Source organism: Podarcis raffonei, chromosome 16 (assembly GCF_027172205.1).
Source record: "Podarcis raffonei isolate rPodRaf1 chromosome 16, rPodRaf1.pri, whole genome shotgun sequence".
Taxonomy (NCBI): Eukaryota; Metazoa; Chordata; class Lepidosauria; order Squamata; family Lacertidae; genus Podarcis; species Podarcis raffonei.
In genome coordinates this window covers 23021673-23038021 of record NC_070617.1, presented here as the reverse complement: position 1 = coordinate 23038021, position 16349 = coordinate 23021673, and the positions used below count along the sequence as shown (strand labels likewise).

The 16349-nt window shown below is 46.1% G+C and overlaps 1 pseudogene; it reads right to left on the bottom strand.

Annotated features, from left to right (window-relative positions):
- Positions 1–3695: 3695 nt before the first annotated feature.
- LOC128404286 (acyl-CoA dehydrogenase family member 11-like) lies at positions 3696–16303 on the bottom strand (annotated as a pseudogene).
- Positions 16304–16349: the final 46 nt, after the last annotated feature.

The window sequence follows — 16349 nt, the reverse complement described above, 5'->3', positions numbered from 1 at the left end:
TTCCGTTAAGAGTTTGGGTGTAATCCTTGACGCCTCAATTTCCAGGGAGGCGCAAGTTATAGCAACAGCCAAGGTGACATTTTTTCAGGGACTGCATCAAGCAGTTGGTCCCTTACCTTTCCCGCCCCAACCTGGCCACAGTGATCCATGCGACAGTCACCTCCAGGCTTGACTACTGTAATTTGCTCTACGCGGGGCTGCCCTTGAAGCTGTCTCTGAAACTCCAGTGGGTGCAGAATGCTGCAGCGAGGCTCCTCACGGGGTCTCTGCCATGGGAGCATATTCACCCAGTGCTTTTCAAGCTGCACTGGCTCCTGGTGGAGTACAGGGTCAGATTTAAGGTGCTGCTTTTGACCTTTAAAGCCCTTCACGGCCTAGGACCCTCGTACCTACGGGACCGCCTCTCCCGGTATGCCCCACGGAGAGCCTCAAGGTCCATAAATAGCAACCCCCTTGTGGTCCCGGGCCCTAAGGAAGTTAGATTAGCTTCAACCAGAGCCAGGGCCTTTTCAACTCTGGTGCAACGCTCTGCCTCACGAGACCAGGGCCCTGCAGGATCTGATTTCTTTCCGCAGGGCCTGTAAGACAGAGTTGTTCCACCTGGCCTTTGGCTTGGAGCCAATTTGATTCCCTCCCTCTTTCTTTTTTCTTTTCCTTCCCCTCCTGCAATGAGGCTACATTTTAATATTTTAATGTTTCAATATTTTAATGTTGTATTTTAATTTTGTTTTTAAGTTGTAATCATTCAACTTGTTTTTATTATTGCTTGTAAGCCGCTCTGAGCGCGGCCTTGGCTGAGGAGGGCGGGGTATAAATAAAAATTATTATTATTATTATTCCATTAATGGGGAGCCGCCACCAAGAAGACCCTGTCACAGTTCACGGCTAAGTGGGCAACTGCCCATGTTTAAGCCATGGTGTTGAAGGGGTTGAGTGTTTGACACAAATTAAGCGCCGCTATGAAGTGTGCATGCAGATTTGATACAAAATTTAGGGAGTGTGGGGAAGAGCATCATCTCTCCCCTGCCTTAGGAATTTATCAAGACCTGAACTTCTGACATGGCTGAGTGTTTTATCACGAGTGGCCAGAGGTTCTTGCTGTGAACATAAAAATTTTGCTTGTGTAATATCTTTCTTGAACAGCATTCATTTAACTTCTGTCAGGAACTGAATGATGTCGGTGCCAGCAGCTGTATGGTCCCCCAATCATAGAATGGTAGAATTGTAGAGTTGGAAAGGATCCCAATGGTAATCTAGCCCAACCCCCTGCAATGCAGGAATCTTTTTGCCCAACCTGGGGCTCAAACCTGGAGCACTATACAATTCTTTATAATATAATTATATATTGGCAATTCCTCCCCAAAATGCCCAAAGTTGCAAACATCAAAACATTAAAGCAATGCAATTTAAAATAAATTTTTAAAAAACACATATAAAATAATTAAATGCAAAACATTTAAAAGCTGTCACTAAAGCCTAATTTCAAGATTACCATGGCCAGCATCTTTTATCCATCAAATGCCTTGGGTAACCAGGAATGTGTTTCAGGGGAAAGTTAAAGTCAGTAATGAGGAAGACAGGTGCATCTCACCCAAGAGGGCAATTCTGCAACTGGGGAACCACCACTGAGAAGGCCCTGTCATGGGTCAGCACCAGCCAGGTGGCAGTTGGGTATAGCTCTGCCAACAAGGCCTCCCTTACCAATGAAGCACCCCAGCCTTTTTTAGTGTGTTTGCTTGTCTCAAACTTTCTCACTAACTTGTTTTGTTTCCAGTCAAGCAGCAGCACCAATAGGCTCCATGCCCCCCCCTTTCTTTTAGAAAAATATTCCTGGGCTCACTCTGCCAGTTTAGCACCTGGCCCGTGCTCATCCTTTTACACTGCATTTTCTGCTTTGAGCAAAGGTTTAAATCACCTCATAGACAGAGGTCCTCTGCTTTGCGCTGAAGTCTGTTAGAACAGGAGCTTTGGACAATGTTGGAAATGTCCCATTCTATTGCTTCATCTTCTAGCTGTATCAAGACTTCTTAGCTGAGAAGGCTTCCAAAGAACAAGTAGGAGCCGATTTTGAGATTTGATCCATCTTGAGACAGTGTGTGCCATGTCCATTTCCTCAATAGTTAAATTGTGTTTCCCAGTCTGATTTCTGTGGCTCTCTTTATTTTATATTAAAATCAGAGGCATGTGCCTCATATCTCCCCACCACCACCAAAAAAAACCCCCAACCACCATCACCACCACCAACAAAAAACCCAAACCAGATTATTTTCTACAATAAGAAATGATGTTTCTCAGTGGAGGCCATGCACTGTGTTTCTGCACGTGTTCTTATAGCAGGTTTTTATATGTGTAAACCATTTTGCAAGTGGGTGAGACTTGATATGAACATTTGGTCTGTAGTCTGGTCTGTGTGCTGAGGCTACTTGGAGCTGCCACTCCTTGGATTCCTTTGTGGTTCATTAGGAGCAGCTAACACCCATCTGGCTGGATAAATTGGCTTTCCATCTAATTAATTCCATGGATTTTCTTCTGAAACCACCTACAGCTTTTGGGGTTGCAGCCTAAGTGCTTGCAAATTGGAAAGGTTCCTAGGGTTTAAATGGGGTCTCTTTGGTTTGCAGCAGTTATATGGGCAAAGACAGAGCCTTCAGAACTTACTAGTTGGGATGCATACACAAACACACTGCTTTGTAACCTATGTCATTTAGCCCTGTTAATATTTTTGTGTGTGTTTCTTGACAAGTGTACATGAAATGTACCGTATTTTTTGCACCATAACACTCACTTTTTTCCTCCTAAAAAGTAAGGGGAAATGTCTGTGCGTGTTATGGAGGGAATGCCTACGGGTGGCATACCTACGGATTTTCCTCCTCTTAAAAACTACGTGCGTGTTATGGTCGAGTGCGTGTTATAGAGCGAAAAATACGGTAACTGGGAGCTAAGCAGGTGTCCGATGGAGGAGCCACATTCCAAACTATTTGACACAATGCCACTGTCCTTACAGGTCAGGTTTGCTTTGTATTCCATAATGAGCTAGAAGTTGATTATGCTGAGTGGTCATAACATACCTGTCAGGAAACTGCCATCAGTGCCGGAGGGAGAGAGCAAAATCCAGAGGGATTCCAGAGAGCGTCCCGGGATTGGGAGAGGCAGCCCATCTTCTGGGGAAGAGAATCAGCGTAGCACCAGTGGAGGAGGGGGGCAGATGGGGGAAGTGGCGAGGCGGTTCCATGACTCCTTGCCGGGGACCAGCGGGGAGAGTAGAGGTCCTCCGCTGCCTATGCCCTCCTTGCGCAGAAGGCTTTCGCGCAGAGAGAGTAGGAGGAGACTAGGCGTCAAAGAGCTTCTTTGCTGGAAGAAGTTTAAGAAACGCCCACTGACGGATTCTGCCAGCGATTGAGACAGCCACGGGAGAGTGGCTGTCCGGACAGAAAAGGTTCACTCAGGCAATACAGCCGGATGTTTGCACCAGCTTATGCATGAGCAACCCCTAGAACCATCACAATACCTGTATGTCATTAAGGTAGAGGCACAAAGAGTAACTTGGGGATCTGTTAAACTGTGACTTGCAGCCATGGATTGCATCCAGACCTGGGCTCATACACGCCTTTCCATATCCTCATGGCTGTTAAAAATGAATAACTGAAAAGAGTTGAATGCACACAGTTGAATGCAGTGTTTTGTGACAAAGGCTGTTTGTTTCTCAAATTTCTACTTTTATTTACTGCAGTCTTTGCCAGCTTACTTCAGAATAAGCAATACCTTTTTTATTGTATCAGAACTGTCTCTCTCCCCACTAACTCCTTTATTCCAGGATAGTGCATGGCATCTCTTCTGCATTCCTTCTTACAGTCTTCCTTTCAGAACTGGGTGTTTGTCATAAACCAAGGAAGTATCCAGAGAAGCTGCTCCAGTGCTATAAGACCCAGCTTTGTCTTCACTGTCTACAGGGCACATGTCTTGGTGACACCATCTGTAAGAGTTGCAGAAAGCCCTTTGTGTACAACTGATTTAAACTGGAAATCTGGTTTTAAACTTTAAACCCATCAATGATTCTCCAACTGCATTAAGCAGAGGTGGTGAACCCTTGGCCCTCCAGGTGTTGCTGAGCTACATCTCCCATCAGCCTCAGTCAGCATGGCCAATCATCAAGGCTGATGGGAGTTCTAGTTCAACAACTTATGGCGGGCCATAGATTTCCCGCCTGGCTAAAGGTTTGCAAGAAACTGCCCTGATGTATGTGGGAAACTAAATACTATCTCTTCGCCATAAGCATCAACATTTAATATTTATATTTAGTGAAGAGATTTGAGACCATCTCCTGTGCCACTTTTGTTCTGGAGCCTAATTATCACAAGGCACGTGTGGTCCCTTTAGAAAACCAAATAGTACAGGGCAGCCTACTGGATAGATTTGACTGACCACTCTGAAATGCTTATGTGAGAGTTGACCGCTTCCCACCAATATCACACAGCTCTGTCCTCTCATTATGTCCCTCTCTCGCTTCCCTACATGCATACAGCCTGGCTCTCTAGAGCCGTATGAGAGGTTGTCCAATCTAAACTGTTTCTCTTCAGCCTTGACAGCTGCAATGACTTTCAGCATTCCAGGACTGCCCCCCTTACTTAAGGAGTTAATAATATGAATATGCCTGTGCCATCATAGAAATTGCTTTGGAGGATGGACTAAGCGTATTTAATACCTCTGAGCAGTATAGATGTCTGTGGCTGATGCATTCGGCCTGGCAGCATATTCCAGCAGGAGAACTCCTATGTAAAGCAAATATAGGTGGTTAACATTACTGAGCTATCGTCTAAGTAACATTATTCTGCTACAGCAGGGAGGGGAAACCTCAGGTTCAGGGGTCAAATATGGCCCTCAAGCACCACTTAACCTGGCCCTTAAGAGTCTCCCTAGACCCACCCCTCACCATCCTTCTGTCATATCCTATTTGCCTGTTTAGGCTGGCTGGAGTATTCCCTTGAGCTCCAATAATGCTGCTTGCTGGAGGACAGGGGTGCATAGAAGCTACTCTATTGTAAAAGGTAAAATTTACATTTATTTCTCCACCACTTTGGGTTTTGGCCTTACTCATCACAGGTCTGTGGTCCCTGAAAGATTTCCCTGAATGGTATGCAACCCTCTAACTGAAAAAAGTTCCCCATGCCTGTGCCAGAGATCTGCCAGTCATACGTGAGTCATTCTGGCCCATGGTGGGCCTTTGTGGCATACAGACTAGTCTGTGACTATCCCCCCACCCCCGTATACACCTAATGCCACTAAAGTAACAGCAGTCCAAAGATCTAGGGCCATCTCTTTCCCACCCCTGCCGGGTGTTTTGTCTTTGCCAAATTTAATTCCAGAGGCAAAAACTGAAAAATGGGATTTAAACTAGAAGGTAATGAAGATAACGTTTTCAGATGGGTTTATGCCTGAGGAAGTAGTCAATAGATCAGGTAGTCACAGGTGGTGGAACAGATAATGGCAGTGATTGGGAGCAACAAGGAAAGGTGACCTGGCCATTGGTTTCTCTGAAACTACACTGATCACTGGCAGCCTGCTTGCTTAAAACGACAGCAGTTCACACAGACAGGGGATTGTGCATCCATCATCTTCTGAAGAATTCCGAGACACGTTCTTAGAAACAATTGCCTCAATGAAAATAAACTATTCCAGCTTGATGTGCTGGCTTTCCAATAAATTCAGTTCTGTGCTGGTAACTTAAATCTATTTGATGTCCACTGATTTGGTGCTACCCTCTGAATTCAGTGCTACTGCACTGAATTCTACATCATTCTGTAGTAAGCTGGCAAAGTGATTATTTAACAGCATTTTTCATTACCTCCATAGATCCGTGCCAGAGCATAGGCAAAATCTCTTGCAGACAGCTGCATCCCGGCTTCCCCCTTTAAGCTTATTTTCTGAGTGAACTGTTTGAGTTTGTGGAGAGCATTTTGAACTATTTGCACAAAAAGTTCCAGTTCAGAGACGCTAAGCGCCACCTTCAACCTGGCCTGCAAGGAAATCAATCATATGGTAATCAGTGTTTCTCGAAACAGCCAGTACTGCTGTCCAATCTAAACCATCTTTTCAGCTGTTAGCAAATCTGAACCAAAGTTTACATTTTTTTCCGGACAAGTATGTTGATCTGAACAAGAAAGAAGCTTGGGGTACCTTAAAGGATTTACAGTTGTCAGTATGACATAAACTTTTAAGAACTTGAGTCCGCTTTATCACATGCATAAGCGTTATCACATAGTGCAATGGGGAGGGGGGGAGTCTGTAGACCTCCCGCTATTTTTAGACTACACCTATCATTCCTGAATAGTGCCCATGCCAGCTAGCTGATGGAGACTCCAAATCCCATGTTGCAGCTTCCCAATCACATCTGGAGGGTCATGTCCCCCTCCCATGTCATAGAATAAACACACATGATGTTAGATGGAATGAAATACAAAAATACAGCCGGGATCAAATACGTTAAACCTTGAGTCGGAGCTTTCCAAACTGTGTTTCATGACATTTTAGTGTGTCGGCTGCAGTGTATAAGTGCAACTGGTATAACCTTCCATTTGACAGCATGGCTAAGAATCAAGCCATCTATGCTACATGTTTTTGTCACCTCTTAATAGTGGCCTTCTCCTCAACCTGTTGCCCCCTGCCTTTCGGACTATAACTCCTGTTAGCCCCAGCCAACCTGATGGTTAAAAAGTACAGTGATTTCTTAACTACTTTGGCCCCTATTACACACATGTCTATTCACAAACTCCAGAAAACAACCATTCGTCTTTATATTCATGATATTTGAGCTTTGTCTCTTTGAAAACCACTCTAGCACAGACAAACTGCTGCAATCTCTTCATCACAGCTGAGGGCACAAGCATGGATGTGGCTTATGCACTCCTTTCCACCTTCTGCAATCTTAAGAGTGTTTTAATGCAGCCTTCCCCAGCATGGTGCCCTCCAGATGGATTCAGCCACAAACTAGGCTATGTTCAATGTGTTGGCTTTGTTGTATAAAACCCTCTAGACCTTGGGACCACGGTACCTGAACGTTCATCTCACCCCCTATATACCCAGTCAATGATTATGCTCTGGAGGTGAGGGCCTTCTGCAGATGCCATCTTAGCAGGAGGTTCATTCTACACATTGTAAGAATCAGGTCTTTAGGGTTCTGGAACCTGCCCTTTGGAATCTGCTCCCTTTAAACATTATGTGCCACTTCTGTTGCCTTTTTGGTACCTGCTGAAGACCTTCCTCTTTCAACAAGCCTTTTAAGCCGATATATTTCCCAGTCTGCATCTGTACTGGAATGGTTTTTAAAATGTTTGATTGTTTTATTGCTTGCTTGTTTACTGGGCTCCTTTGGGAGGAAGGATAGAATATAAGTTTAGCAAAACCACACACAGACACATACAATCACTCCCTGCCAGCACAACTCTGTTGGCCATGGCTGTTGGGAATTGCAGTCAAAACCATTAGGAAGGCACCAGGTTGGAAGGTAGGTATAGTTTAGGATTACATTTGTAGCAGTGGCATTAACAATAAAGTGTCGCTTCAGGTTACAGACTCCGCTAACCCAGAAATAGTGCTTCAGGTTAAGAACTTTGCTTCAGGATGAGAACAGAAATCGTGCTCTGGTGGCGCAGCGGCAGCAGGAGGCCCCATTAGCTAAAGTGGTGCTTCAGGTTAAGAACAGTTTCAGGTTAAGTACAGACCTCCAGAACGAATTAAGTACTTAACCTGAGGTACCACTGTATAGTTTAGGATTACATTTGTAGCAGTGACATTAACAGTAATGTGTCCTTGTTGAGGAATGCTCACCTGGGCAGTAGAGAAAAATGCATCCAGCACTTTTCCTTGGCTCTTGACTAGGGAGCGCAGAACATCCAGAGAGAGGATATTGGTTGTTCCTTCCCAGATAGTTAGCACCTGTCAGGGAGTCAGAGAAAAGTGGGACAGCAAACAAAATGACAAGGGAAGGAAGCCAAAATCTAAGACGTTGAGGGAAAGTTGAGATGTTAGACTAGTAATGGATAGAAGAGTAAGAACTGCATGTCACTCCAGATGAAATATCGCTCCTGAAATCTCTGCAATATCTCAATCTCTGCCAAATGTTTTGGACTACAACTCCCACCAGCTCCAGCATTCTATGGCTGTGCTGGCTGGGACTGCTAAGAATTGTAGTCCAGAACAACTGCAGGGCACCAAGTTGGCAAAGCCTGAAGAAAATAAACGTAGAAAGCTGAAAAACAAATTGCCCTTTCTGGTCACAAAATACACTGGTCAGCACGGTTTTGAGTTGGAAAATGGGTAGCAGAGGATGCTCAGCTCTTTCCCGACAGCTGCTTTCTACCATCTGTGATGTTCCCATCCAAACTATATTAACAAGCAGGGGAATAGCATGGGGGGGGGGGAGCAGCAGGCGCATGATTTTTAGGGGGTGTGAACCACACAGGGAGTCCTGTCCCACCTGCCTGCTGCTGGGGTTTCTCAGCCCTGGAGCCTGGCCTGGCTTGACCGCTGTGTCCCCAGCCCCCTTGCCGAATGTCTGCCTGGCCAGCGTCAGGGTGGGATGGGGATTTGCCAGCCAAGGGCCATGTCGGTCAGCCAGGCTTCTCCCTGCATGGGTGGGCAGGGGCGTAGCCCCGCTTGATTCTGGTGGCCAGGGATGAACTAGCACACAGGCTCCGTGAAACCCCCATGCCCCATGTACGTGCACTTAGCAGTGTTGGCGGTGAGGGAAACCTGGCATGGTGGGTTCTCTGGGCCCTGCATGTCCAGCCCCCGCCCAGTGCACACTCGCCCCCGGCCACCAAAGAAGAACAGAAGACCGCTGTTAACAAGTGAGAGTGGAATGGTGACACGTGCCCCCAGCCCTTCTCTGATGAAATGCAGTGGCTCCCGGATGTGCTTTGCAATAGAGAAGGGATTGTCAGGACTTCATTTCATGTGTCTGCAGTGTATTGTGTGGTCTGATCTTAACCTGGCCTATATCTAATTTGTAAACAAACATTTTGGGGGTGTTGCTTGATCTAGGGCAGGGTGGGCACTGCCCTCCAACTAATATTTTTGAATGCCCCTCCCAAATATAGCCTGTTTGTGTTTGCATAACTATTCCTTGATAGTGCTCTTTGTAGCTGAGAACTGGTCCATCCTTCACAATCTGCCAGCTGTGTTCATTTGTTACAGCAGACAGAGGGTTGGGGCATCTCAGGAGACTTCTATCGGCTTACTATAAATATTCATCTTTGAAGAAATAACATTGGCACTAAGGGATTGTATCTAACTCATGATTAACACCTGCCGTTAAATTGAAGTCCCTGGTATTTGGCGCGTAAATCCAGTTACAAGCTGTAGGGACACATTTTGAAGCTGCTCTTTCTAAGACATTCTCTATCAACAGTTGGTGCATTCTTAATCCTGGAGAAACAGATGCAGAGAGTACATTTTTGACCTGCAGAACTTTTACCTGAAAGAAGAGTGAAAATAACTAATTCTATTGTGAACTTAGACCACTGTGACAAGCAATGTCTAAGCCCCTGGAGACTCCAAATAATGTAGCCACCACCAAGATTCTGAAGTCAGTTTTTGTCCCCTGCTCTACCTCAACAGCACTGCTATAGGATATAGGCTGCTAAAAGAAGGAGAAGCTAAAATGCCTTTTTTGCAGGGTGTGGGTGTGTGGCTTAATACCTGGGCATCCCGCAAAATTCCTGCCAGGCCTGTATCTTCCATGTAGCCCTGCCCTCCAAAACACTCCAGCCCTTCTGAGGTAACCGCAACAGCCTGCAACAAAGACATGTGGTATGTGCACATTCCCATTAACCTTGAACACCCAGAGATCTGCCCCTGGTCTCCGCCCATCTCTGCCAACTTCATATACACCTAAAGCGCATTACAGTCCTGTCAGCAGACTGGGGTGTGGGGAGGTTAAATGCAGCACATTTGCACTATCCCACTTTGCACTCTCTAGAATCTGGGGATGGGAAAGGCTTGTTGAAAAGAGGATCAAGGCTAAGGGACCACCCTAGGGCAGAAGCCCATCCAGGAAAACATCTGAGTAGCTATCTTTCCAATATGTTTATAATAGTTCAATTTCTTGAATACGCTTACCCTGGCAGGGTGTTACTATTTCACAACCACTTGGCCATTAAACAATTACCAAGTTTTGATCTTTCCTTTCCTTTCCTCTTCTCCCCCACAATTAGCATCTGGCTGCTCTGTGAATCCTCCCTTTTTGCTTCAGAGCCCAATATGTAACTAAACCATGAAACCAAATTCTAGGCCTTGAAACACTACTTGTTTCCCAGTGTAAAGTTTGGCAACAGACGTCAGCAGCCTAAGCATGTGCTGGTCTTGTTCAGTGTCCTTCTTGGTTTCTTCCAGTCCAAGCAATTTCCCTATCTCCATCATCAGCAGGAATGCTCCTCGAGCTTGCACCTGCAGGAGCAAGACAACGTGGGATCATTGGGGCAGGGTGGAGGAGCACACAATGTTCTTACAACAAGTATCAGAAACAAGCAGAAACAGGGATTTCATATTAGGCAAGGGCGGTAGCTGAGTGGCAGAACACCTGCTTGGCATACAGAAAGTCCCAAGATCAATCCCTGGAATAGACAGGTAGGGCTGGAAGTGTTCCCTGCCTGAAACACTGGAAAGCCAGTGCCAGATAATGTAGACAGTAATGAACTAGATGGAAAACGATGTCTTACTCAGTTTAAGGCAGCTTTCTATGTCTTAAGGATTTTAGCTTAATGGTAGAGCATTTGCCTAGCATGCATTAGGTCCCAAGTCTGATGCCAGACATATCCAGGTAGGGCTGCCGGAAATCCTGGTTCAGTGCATGATATATCCAGGTTCCCTCCCTGAAATCCTGGAGAGCCACTGCCACCACCTCTGGTCACTTCTTTTTGCACTCCCACTGGTAAGATGGAAGGCAATTTTTAGCTAATTAAATGCAAAGGTCACATGTGAGAAGACATGCCCCAAGGTCGCAAAGGCCACAGCTGTTGAGAGGAGTGACTAACCTGTGGCCACAGCTGTTGAGAGGAGTGACTAACCTGTGGCCTTCCAGATGTTGCTGGACTACAACTTGCACCAGCCCCAGCCAGCATGGCCAATGGTCAGAAATGATGGGAGCTGTAGTCTAACAATATCTGGAGTGTCTCAGGTTCCTCATTCTTCCTCTGTGTAGACTTCCGATTGAGGTAGCTAATTGTAGCTCACAAGCAGTGGTTTTATTTGAGAGATAGTCACATGGAAGTTACCATCTGCACCATATACTGCAAGTACATGATTCTCCCAAAGGAATCCTGGGAACTGTAGTTTACTACCACAATTGGAAACCAGGAGTTTCTTAACAGTATTTTCACAGCCAACTTCATCTTACTTTAAAGCTTATTCAGACAGCAGCATGATTCAAAGAGCCATAATTAAGCCCAAGGGCCCAGTAGGTCTTAGGGAAGAGGACATGAATTACCTTCTCATGCACGCAACTGCATAAATGACATTGTGGATCCTAGTGATGGTCATCATGTTTACAATGGAAGCCACACCCCGGCCCTCTGCAGAGATCTGGAAGCATGAAGCAGAAAAAGCCAGAATAAGGTTAATTAGCATGGTCTGGATTGCAATTTAGTAAAAAGGGAATCTCTTTGCTTTCTCTCATGTTCTCCCTGGGGCATAAAAGCCTATAATACCCTTTCCGCCTGCCGGTAACTCCTAAGCAGAGCAGTGGGAACTCTGCACAAATTCTTCAGTCAAGAAATACGTACACACAGCACAGTTGCATAGATACATATCTAGCCATTAGGAAGGGAAGAGCAGCTCATAGGGTATAAACACAAGGAATGGGGTGAGGAGGCAGCTCAGAAAGCAAAACAAACCTGAAACATGCTAACAAACGATTGATGCAATTCTTTGGTAAGGATCTGCATAACACAAGGATGCCAGTGGTGGATGGGACCAAAGGCAAAAGTGATCATGGACAATAATCTACTTTCAACACACACACCTCTTTATTCTCCAGACAGACAGACAAAGGCTATTATTGGAGTTCAAGGACACATTCCACCCTGGCCCGAAAAAAAACAACCCTTGGGGTATAAAGTGGGGCCAGTAGGGTGTGTGGCCTGAGGAGTTTTAAAGCCCAGATAGAGAGACCTGGAGCACCGCATTTGCCCTCCAGGTCTGAGGTTCCCCATCTGTGAGGAGATTGTAAGGTAGAGGCCACAGAGTGCATTGGCCTGCTCTTAGTCTTCCTCTGAGTACCATAGTACTCCAGAAGGCATTGTTCAACAGTTTGATGCTGTTTCTTTTTTGCTAGTAACTTGGTCTTCCTAAGGAGGCGGAAATTCTCATCCATGCTGCTTTTGCTGTTAGATGTCTGCTTCTGCACCTGCATGGCAGCTCCATGCATGGGCAAAATCCACAGAGAGCTGCCCTGCTCCAGAGCACCTTGCTTTCATTTGTCTCATACCAGGGAAGTAGAAAGTGATCTTTGGAGGAAGTTTTCCTCCACACCTTTTTCTTTTTGCTCACCTTGAGTGACTTGGCTCCATTTAGGAGGAGCTCTGCGGTGGGCAGTTGCCTTGTGCCCAGCTTGTCTTTCAGCCGTTGTATCTCAATCCCATTCAGCTTCCCTTCCTCATCGCGCATCTTCAGGTAGAACGGAGACAGACCTTGGGAGCCCTGCGGCCGAGAATGCAAAGGTGAGAAACACTGATTGGTAACAAGGAGAATGGAGCTAGAATGAATACATTGTGCAATACATTAGTGCAGCAATGGGAAACCTCCAGTCTGTGAACCAAATTAGGCGAGGCAAGGGTTCTCTTTGGCCTGTGAAGCTGTTTTCTGCAAACCAAGCCCACCTGATCCTCACCTGACATTGTATGTGAAATGAGGATGTGGCAGGTAAAGACATGGCTGTAAGGGAACAATCAGGATCCTTAAAGTGTACTATGCTGGATAGTTTCTTGGCAAACAAGGTTTGCTGTCAGTGCTGATCAGCTGTTCGGTGATGATACAAGCCCTGCAGGGATTGGCTGTGCTACAGAGTTCTCAGAGCTTGTTAGTGCAGCTGATTCCTGCCCAAAGTGCGTCTTGCTGTAAGCGCTGATCAGCTGATTAACACAGCAAGGCCCAATGGATCATGTGATGGCAGGTGAGTGGCAGGTAAGTGGCCCCAACGCCTGTCAAAATGGCCAGTGAAGGACCCTGTTTCTCACCCCACTTCCACATTACTGATTACTGCTTGTGAGCTGGTCCTTCAGTTTCCCCAGTAAGGAATCTGACCTGCTGTATTTGCCCATCAGCAGTCATGCTCCTTGCCAGTGTCAAAGTTATATCTGAATCGGTGGCCGAAGTAAACCATTTCAAGCCATGGAGACTGTAGCTGCATCAGGGAGTTCCAGGGCTACTGTCTCTGTGCCACGAGCTGCAAGAAAAGAACACCCAGTCTTAGCTGCTGCTGATCTTCACAAATAACCAGCACTGGCTTCAAGCTGAAGAAAAAGCAACATTATCATTCAGCAGTGTAGCGAAAAAAGAAGCTGGCACCTCAGTAACTTTGGGAAAAGGTCATGGCACCTGCTTTATATGCAGAAGTTCCCAGGATCAAACCCCAGCATTTCTAGGTAGGGCTGGCAAAGACCCCTGCCCCAAACCCTGGACAAAAGCTGCCAGTCTGTGTACCCTGCCCATCTGGCTGTGTTTCCCCAGAAGCCTGCAGATAGATCTGAGTTCAACTTTAACAGAATCACATGAGAAAGCATTAGAAACTATCCTATTTTATTCATATAGTCATGGTGGTGCTGTGAGTTAACTGAATTTTTAAACTGTGAGACTGCACATGCTTAGAGTATTATATTTCTTTTATTACCAGGTTGGTAAACTGTCTTTCATTTGTTCGTTTTTCTTTTCCATTAGAAATGTGGAAGCAGTTAAAACCATGGAATGGAAGAGGTGTTGGGGTGGTGGGAGAAATGTTATTTGTGCATTTCTCAACAGACGTTATACACATGGCCCTCTAAATGACCTCTCTCCATGCCTCAACAGACCATTAGGCTGATGGTATAACATTATCTAGCTGCACCGCTACTCATTTCTTAAGGCATTTTGTATTGCACTCTGTGTCAGACTTCCCACTTTGGGGTACACTTACCAACATCAGAGCCCCCTCTGCGTTCAGTCATCCACTGGCCAGAAGTCCAGAATTTGGCAGGGTCACGTGATGTCAAGTGGATAAAAACTTCTTTGAGGGGTTTGGGGATACCCAAGGACTGTTGGGAGTTGCAGGAAACAGACGGGAGAAAGAAAAACAAACAGGATTTCCTCTCCTGGTTCCTTCCACAGCAGCCCAAAGCTCCTTTGTCCTGTCATTTGTTGCTCCTCCCTCTTTATTCCACTGCATGCTTTGGGAGACCAGGTGGGAGGAGAGCTGGTCTCAGCAGGAGGGGGAGACTCCCTGAATTCTTCAGCAGCCTCCCTCATTTCTGTCTCCTGGCCCCATTCCTCTGACACCTCTGAGGCTCGGCTGCCCTCCGCCACAGCCTCTTCCTGCTCACTAAACCCTGTTGCTTATTCAGCTTTCAACACTTTCCTCTGACCCTGCATCATTGTCCTACCACAAATGCCCTGGCTCTGAACCTTCTCTGCCTGGTGGTTCCCTTGCTGGTGCCTCCCACCACTCCTCTGCATCCAACCAGTCCATGACAGTCTGGCTAGGGCTGGGTGAACTGCAAAGTCAGGCAAGGGAGCTTTCCCACAGAGGTCTTACACAACAACTCACTATGGTGCCCTGTAGGCTCAGAGCCCAGTGTGGTAGAACCAGTTGTGCTGCCAAAGATCTGCCTCTGAGATAATGGCCAAAAGGCTTTTCAGCAGAGCTGGCTGATATGCATCACTTTGGATCTAAGCAGAGCCAGGATGCCACGTATGCACCAGTTTTGCTAACTCCCAATCTGGCCTTATTAGGGAAGGCCTTGGGGAACTGAGGAATATGTCTTATATAGAGTTCAGACCATTAGCCTACCTCAGTATTAGTCTAGCAGCTCTCCAAAGTTTCTAAATAATAGTGCTGTGGATAGGGGTTTTGTTTTTTGGTAAGGGGAACATATGGGGAGGGCGTTTTACTTTGGTAGCAGCATTCCAGAAATGAACCTCCAACTTAGTCTAATTCAGAGCAATGCAATATAGTGATCTACCTGCTGAGCACTGACTTGTGATCTCACCTCTATTACTTTTGCTGCTCCATCAGTCATGGCCAGAGGAGCTGAAAAAGCACCAGAAGAAGGTGCGAAAAGGTACAGTTTTGCAATCTGATGAACGCGGCTGTGAAGGAGAAACAAAGCCTTGCTGAATTTAGAAATGCCAAGGGAAAAATATATTTGCTATAGAGAGATCTCAGCTGGATTATAGCTACACAAGAACACAAGAAGAGCTTGGCTAAAGGCCTATCAGGTTCAGCACTCTGCTCTCACAGTGGCCAACCAGATGCCTCAATGAGAAGCTCACAAGCAGGACATGAGTACAACAACAGTCTTCCCACTTCCAATTCCCAGCAAATGGAGTTCAGAGGCATACTGCCTTCAACAGTGGAGGCAGAACATAGCCATCATAGCTACTAGCCATTGATAGTAGCCTTACATGCATTGGCCTTGCTGTCTTGTAAAGCCATCCAAATCGGTGGCCAATCATTATTGCTGTGGGAGTTCTACCGTGGGAGTGCTTTCGTCTAGGAAAGTGTCACTATCCCCACTGTAGGGACATTTCATTTTGAATGGCACTGGAGGTATATGGACATGTTCGCTGCCCTGAAGTGTGGCCAACTGAGTCTGAAAGTGTCAACTAAATTTGTACCTCCAGTTAGAGTATCTCCTCTCATAAGCCTCAGCAATCAGCCCCTCCTCAGCCGAGATCTCCTTCATCCTCTTCCAGGCTGGGCAGGTGATAATTTCATCCACACGCCGCCCCCAGGCATCGAACTGCTTAAGTAACTCACACTTGCGTCCCAGGAGATCAATTTCATCCTTCACTCGAGCCCCAAACTGTTCAAGGTCCAAACAGGGCCTTCGGAACTTACTAGTTGGGATGCATACACACACACACACACACACACACACACACACACAGCTTTGTAACCTATATCATTTAGCCCTGTTAATATCTTTTTGTGTGTTTCTTGACAAGTGTACCTGAAATGTAACTGGGAGCTAAGCAGGTGTCCGATGGAGGAGCCACATTCCAAACTTTTTGACACAATGCCACTGTCCTTACAGGTCAGGTTTGCTTTGTACTCCATAATGAGCTAGAAGTTGATCATGCTGAGTGGTCATAACATACCTGTA